Source organism: Macrobrachium nipponense, chromosome 29, assembly GCF_015104395.2.
Source record: "Macrobrachium nipponense isolate FS-2020 chromosome 29, ASM1510439v2, whole genome shotgun sequence".
Classification (NCBI taxonomy): domain Eukaryota; kingdom Metazoa; phylum Arthropoda; class Malacostraca; order Decapoda; family Palaemonidae; genus Macrobrachium; species Macrobrachium nipponense.
This window is the reverse complement of record NC_061092.1, coordinates 4,189,386-4,195,214: the sequence shown is the minus strand read 5'-3', so window position 1 is coordinate 4,195,214 and position 5,829 is coordinate 4,189,386. Positions and strand designations below refer to the sequence as shown.

The following is a 5,829-nucleotide window of genomic DNA, read 5'->3' as shown; positions in this document are numbered from 1 at the left end:
CATTTTATTCACAGTACGAAGAATTCATAAGTTCGATGTACTTAATAGTAAAAAAGACACATGACCATTTACTGATCTGAATCGTTTCTGAAAAGTGATCTAAGTTTGCCTGAATATCTTATATATGAACTGAAAACTACGAAGGCAAATAGTTTGATAGTACCACCTGCATTTTGGTTACCAGTAATTAAATTTCATATATATGTTTACAAACGAATGAAAATAGTAGCCTAATTACCCGTAAGCCACCTGCAATGAAATTACAGCTCGTGATTCTCTTCCCCTCCTTGAGCCAACCATATCCCATCTCCAACACCATCATCGTTTCCAGTCAGTCACCCCCATCTCCACCACCCAACCAACCCGCATAACGTCTATAACGTTACGCTTATCGGTTGAAATATTTCCCCAATATCTTTGTTCTCTTGCTTTGGATTTTCCCCCTTAAATTCAAACAGAGACGGAAGGGGAATCTTTGTGTCAATATCGAGAGATATGGCAGCTCTGCGCAAAGTAGTTTTCATTTGTCATTTTTGTGGGCGATCGTTCATTTCACGCTGTTGAGGAAATAATTATTGAACTTCTTTGAGAAAGATGGAGAAGTCTTCAACAATTATCTGAAAATGAGGGAAATACTTCTGCTTTTAAAAGAATAAGACTTTAGCTATACAGGAAGAACCCGATGCTGTTACCGGGTGGAAAATTGTCCCATTCCATTGACTGTATTTGAATTATTCAGTAACAGTAATGTCGATGCAAATTTCGCTATAATTATTTTTCCCCCACTCTTCCTTTTACATTCTAGAGTCGGCCATTTCACTTTTCTCAATTCTCGTTTGTCTCGTTTTCACCCATTCCCAATTCCCACCCGCTGGGAGAAGTCCCAATATACTCGACTCGGGGCCACGGGCGGTAAGCGAATATGCGAAAGAAGAAAGGCTTCGGTCTGAGAAGTGGAATATGCAGAAAAGGAGTTCGATCCCCCTTGATCTGCGGAGCCAATTTTCCCGCGCTGGAGGAGAGAGAGAGAGGGTCCGTCTCGGTCGATTCCAGTGCCAGGTTACCGATGCGCCTTTCATACCCGAACCCTTTCGTCTCCTCGGACGGGAAACTTTATATCGCCTTTCGGAAAATAGTCAAGAAATGCAGATTTATTCTCGGATTACGGGAGAAGCGGAGAGTGAAAATCGAGATTTTCGTTTCACGCTCGCGATTGCCTTCTTCTTCTGCAGGAGACACTCTAAGAGGCATCATTTGGCTATGGTGGGAGGTTTTCTTATATTTGTTAGCGGTCCGGTGGCGCCTTTAAACTACAATAAAGTGTATAAATGTATCAATCTAAACAGACATTCTTTGTCCTTCTGTTTCTTTCTCTATCTTTATATATATTTATAAAGATAGAGAAAGAAACAGAAGGACAAAGAATGTCTGTTTAGACTGATACATTTATACACTTTATTGCAGTTTAAAGGCGCCACCGGACCGCTAACAAATATAAGAAAACCTTCCACCATAGCCAAATTTTGATTTTAATATGGTTAGTTTTGATGTTGTCTCTTTATTTACAAAAGTGCCTGTAGATGACTTACTTGAATATTTGGAGGATGAATTAGAACGTCATGACATTCCCTTAAGTGTAGCAAACCTCATTAGTCTCATAAGGTTATGTATCAAAGATAGTAAATTTTGTTTTAATGGGGAATTTTTTGTACAAAAGTTTGGCATGGCTATGGCTAATCCCTTATCTCCTGTCCTTAGCAATGGAAAAGAGCTAGAAAAACATTTTATTCAACTAATGACAAACTTGAATTTAGTAAGCATAACATTCTAAAATTACCTCATGATGAAAGTCTTTTAGAAATTCCTAGAATTTTAAAGCTTTTTAACATAAAAGTTGTTTTCAGTAATATTAATGTCAAGAGTTTAGTAATAAAAAATTCTCCTAAAGATTTTCCAGGCTGCATATATGAAATTCCTTGGAAAAAGTGTGATAAAGTCTATTACGGACAGACCGGTAAATCTCTTTCACAACGTCTCAAGCAGCACCAATATTCTGTGAGAACTGAGCAAATATCGAATGCATTATTCGTACATATGAGAGATTTAGATCATCCTATTAACTGGAGTCAAGCAAGAGCCTTAATCCCATGTAATGACACAGTTAAAAGGAATATCATTGAATCTGTTTCATCAAGTCAAATAATAGAAATGTTCTAAATTTAAGTCTAGGTTTATTTAAACTTGATGCTTTCATGATGAAAAAGTTATAGGTAAATATAAGCAACAAAATGAATATATTCAGTTTTTACATGTTTTGGACTGTAAAGATATTTTGTAATTTCGGTTAGGGTCAAATCTGTTTAGGTTTGTGATCGTGTGATATCCGATAATCCTGGATTATCTCTTTTAATTTTTACCCTTTTGACAATTAACCATCTGGTATTCTTGATCTTGTTGTGTACCTGAGACCTTTCTCTCCAATCTCTCCAATTGTATTTCATTAGCTCCTTGATAATGTCTTAGTAAAGACGAAAGCGCTTGGATTTCTGACTATCATTCTGCTGTGGTATTCGCTTATTTAATGAAGTCATGTGCATTTACTGTGATTTTTTAAGCATATATATATATATATATATATATATATATATATATATATATATATATATACATATATGTGTGTGTGTCTACGTCACTTAGCATCGTCAACTCTGAACGTTTCACAAAGAATGTGAAAATTAATCATTAAGAATAAAGGAGAATGTTATGAACTCATTTATTCTAAATTTTTTTAGTGTACTCTCATTAGTCCTGAGAGAGAGAGAGAGAGAGAGAGAGAGAGAGAGAGAGAGAGAGAGAGAGAGAGAGAGAGAGAGAACTTGACATAATTTGTACGATGATATACCAATCATGGCGACAAACCTCTCATTTCCCACGAAGAAAAATAATCGCTACATCAACTGTTTCTGTAGTGATATTGATAATAATTATAAGGATAATTCTGCAGACAGCACTGTTGCAGCTGAGCAGCTACATATAATTATTAATAATAATTCTAATCGTTTACAAGGCTATCTTGGGAGTGCCGATACAAAGGAAACATACTAATGCGGCAAACCTGCACGATTCAGTCGCGGCCAGTTTCCACGTCGTCTGCATTGAGGTTTCGTCCCTGCGCCGAATTTGGCACTTTTCTGCCGTGTTTTGAATTCGTCGAAGCTAGAAACTAAGACACCACTAGTGTCTAAGTAATTGCGCGATATTAAGTGCATTGAAGATAGATGGTTGTTGCTAAAGAGCTTTAGTACTGAACTCTGCCGCCTCAAGAGTCTGGATTACTGTCATCCTCCAAGGTGAGTGTACTAAGTATAAATCACTTATGATTGCAGGCTTCACAATTTGTATTCTTTCGCAAAAGCGTGACTAACAACCTAGCTCTTGCTGCTGCAATTGCAGAAATGGACGATAGACGTAAGCCAGGCTCTTGTACTACCTAGGCCTAGTCTTCAACCCAGACACGGTTTTGATCAGCCTGAGCTAAGATTACCTAGGTAGTATAACTTAGCCTATTGTACTACCTAGGTAGCATTTGTTATGAAAAGCTAGACATATTTCCCGTATATCGAAGGTAACACTTTTTATGCTAACAAAAAGTCTATGTCTGTTATTGGTGTGTTAACTTTCGACTTCAACTTCTCCTGTCTTTCAAATGTCCATACCTAGGCCTAGGCTTTTGAATGGCAGCAATAATGTTCGGTAGGATGAAAGATGTAGGTAGCTTAATTTATGTTCGCCTTAGGGCGTCGTCATTGTACTTTGTTGTTTGGTTAACGGGAAAACGTATTGCGATACCTAAGATGAAGAAAAAACGACAGAACTGAAACGAAACGCTCATGTTTTTAGTAGCCTATACTCTGTTTTTTTTTTTTTTTTTTTTTTTTTTTTTTTTTTTTCCATCTGTCCATCCGCCTGTGGTGGAAGCGCATGGTAACACTGCGTCCCGGGCTTTAAATTAGATACTCTATGCCTAAGTTTTAGGTAAACGAAAGGATATCTGGGTGTACATTTGCAACTGGAAAGTGTTTTAATAATTTACTGTATGCGAATTACACCGTTAATATTCGAAATAGGATATTATTTAAAGCCCGGGACGCAGTGTTACCATGCGCAAACACTACAGGCTGATGGACAGATGGAAAAAAAACAGAGTATATTAGGTCAGATTTAGCCTTTCCTACTAGGCCTATGGAAACTCCATAAAGATTGAAGTAGGCTAATTGGTTGATGCAACCAAGTTGAGAGGTTGAAATAAACGAGATTCTGAGTTAAAAAATCGCAATTTCATAGCTATTGGAAAAGTATGACCAAAGATTGAGGTAATCCCCGGCGCTGTTATAGTAGCTTTAGCGTTTATTATATGATTACAGCTTTGATTTGCATTTCGCTACAGTCTTCGTTTATTGTTACCATTCTTTGTAAGGGGAATGACTTCGGTTGTATGTGAATGCATATGTATTGTCTGAATACCTGTATGGTCTTTCCAGAAATGGCCAAGTTTATTAATTTATTACAGCGCATGGTCATTTGTTTGTATGGCAGATGTATATACTTATAATACTTGTGTGATTAATTTTGCTGTTTGCTTAGTGAATATTTTATATTTGGTTAAAAGCCAATTTCCTATGCTTCCAAGTATTTTGACTTAACTTTTAACCCCGGCGACAGTCTTTTAAACGATTTAACTTTGCTCAAAGACCTTCAGATATGTTTTTTTTTTTTTTCTCCAACACAAGTTGTGATTCCAGGTTAGGCTAGGGTTATGGTTTGTGACGGGATCTATACGTATGTTGATACTGATTTGTTTTTAGTCTTTATCCTCTTATGCCTCTAACTTGGTTAAACAGGATTGCTAATACCGATAGGCTATTCACAGTCTTAGTTACTTGTTCCTTCAAGATTTGCGCCAGTAATTGCAGTTCACTGCGTTTTATATCAAACATATCTGGTAGGGTGTTGAATGAGCCCTTTGTTAAAGTTAGCCCTCTCATATTTATAAGTTTGTAAATCAGTGCTGTGTATGTTGCTGCTCGTTTACATGACAGCTTGGTGCAATAATTTTCCAAATATTTTGTCTGTTATTTACGCTTAAAGTTACAGCACTGAGATTATTTGGGTGGAACCTTAGTATACAGACCATAACATTAGTTGAGTTAAATTTATTAAGGACGAGAGGTCATGGGTTCGGTCCTATGGTGAGAGAGAAATTAATTTCCATATTTTGTAAGTCATTGAGTATGTGTTTCATGCCATTAAAAGAAAACATGATAGTTTTGTATCTGTATAGTTTTAACAACTGGCCGTGCGTAAACATTATTAGTTTTGTATCTGTGTATATATAGTTTTAACAACTGGCCGTGCGTAAACCTAACATTATATATACATGAAATTGAAGCAATAATAATTCCAAAGAAAAACAATTGACTGCTGAGAAGAAAGACAAATAAAAAAGATGTACGAGAACATTCCTCCCGTGCAGTTATGTCCACAATTACAGAATTTCCCTGCACACGAGTAAAGGTCGTGGTTTTTCATAGTCGCATGGAATCGAAAGTGAGAGTCGCCTCCGTCATTGGCCGAGGAAGTCCTCCTCCTCCTCCTCCTCCTCCTCCTCCCCTCCTCCTCCATCCTCCTCCTCCTCCTCTTCCTCCTCCTCCTCCTCCTTCTCATTTCAAGGAGAAGGAAGTTCAAGGAACCTTGAGTGTGGGAACTCCAAACGGGATATATCCGGGGCTTCGTTTCCTTTTAGTACTACTACTAACATATTTCACCCCC

General features: G+C 37.3%; 1 protein-coding gene across 1 annotated transcript in view; it reads left to right on the top strand.

Moving 5' to 3' along the window:
• The first annotated feature begins 3,171 nt into the window (after positions 1 to 3,171).
• Positions 3,172 to 5,829, top strand: part of LOC135206049 (uncharacterized) — a 505,005-nt gene continuing 502,347 nt past the window's right edge. Inside the window, 1 exon segment of the mRNA XM_064237240.1 lies at positions 3,172 to 3,350. The gene's annotated coding sequence lies outside the window, so the exon portion shown is untranslated.